Source organism: Zonotrichia albicollis, chromosome 18 (assembly GCF_047830755.1).
Source record: "Zonotrichia albicollis isolate bZonAlb1 chromosome 18, bZonAlb1.hap1, whole genome shotgun sequence".
Lineage (NCBI taxonomy): Eukaryota > Metazoa > Chordata > Aves > Passeriformes > Passerellidae > Zonotrichia > Zonotrichia albicollis.
This window is the reverse complement of record NC_133836.1, coordinates 10,950,382-10,951,421: the sequence shown is the minus strand read 5'-3', so window position 1 is coordinate 10,951,421 and position 1,040 is coordinate 10,950,382.

The window sequence follows — 1,040 nt, the reverse complement described above, 5'->3', positions numbered from 1 at the left end:
GGTACACGAGACAGGCGGAAAGAAGCGGGGATATCACGGCAAACGGGAGGGAAGCGGAGGGAGGAACCAGCGGCGCCTGAGGCGGCCCCGCCATGAGGGAGGAGCGGACGCTCCCCGCCCCGCCCCTGAGCAGGGCGCCCCCGTGCGGCGGGGCGAGACCGAGCGCTGTCCCGGCCCCGGGAACGGCCCCGGTGTGACCGGGGTTTACCGAGCACAGGCGGGAAAAGGGGCTGAACGGCCGCGGCAGGGAACTGTTGCTGCACTTGGGAAAAAACTGTTCTGCTGTTTCTGTGGCACCACTGGACATTTCTGCTGTAACAGGCACCTGTGGCAGATGTGCCTTGGTAGCCAAAAAGCCTGATTTAGCTCGCAACAGCGATGTGCACAAAAGTGACAGTGAAACACAACATAGTTCAGGCCGTCTCAAAGCCTACAGCATCTCACAATAACCACTCAGCTCGAGGCCGGTGGCCCGCTGGTTGCTATGGAGTCTCCCTGTGTATTTGTTTGGAAAGTACTTGCTGGCTTCAAGAGACTTGGCAATAGTTGCAGTGCTGTCTCATTAATAATGCAGCACTTCATCACGAAAAAAAAAAGTGAGAAATTCATTTCTCTCATTCCATAGGTAACCAGATTTTAATTCTGGTATTCAACTTCATTAGAGATCAGGGACGAGAACACCTTATTCACTAGATCCTATACGAAATTTGTTGTTCCTACACAGACCTCACTGCCCAAGGTGTTTGGAAACCTTATGGCCCCACTGGGTTCCTGTGGCAGAATGGATCCAAGTGCCGGGAACAGAGCTGTGGGCAAACGGAGCAACGATCTCACTCAATAAATTCCTTAAAGTGACGTTGAAAACAATGTCTGCTCCTTATTAGAAAAAACTGAAAGACTTTTCCGCTGTCCTGCTCACTGCACCAGCCTAGCACAGTCAGACCAGACTCCAACATGACAGGAGCCCGGTGCGGGCTGACAACACCGAGACCCTGCGCTCACACTGCCGGGCTGGGCAGCGGCGCGGGCTCGGCCGGACC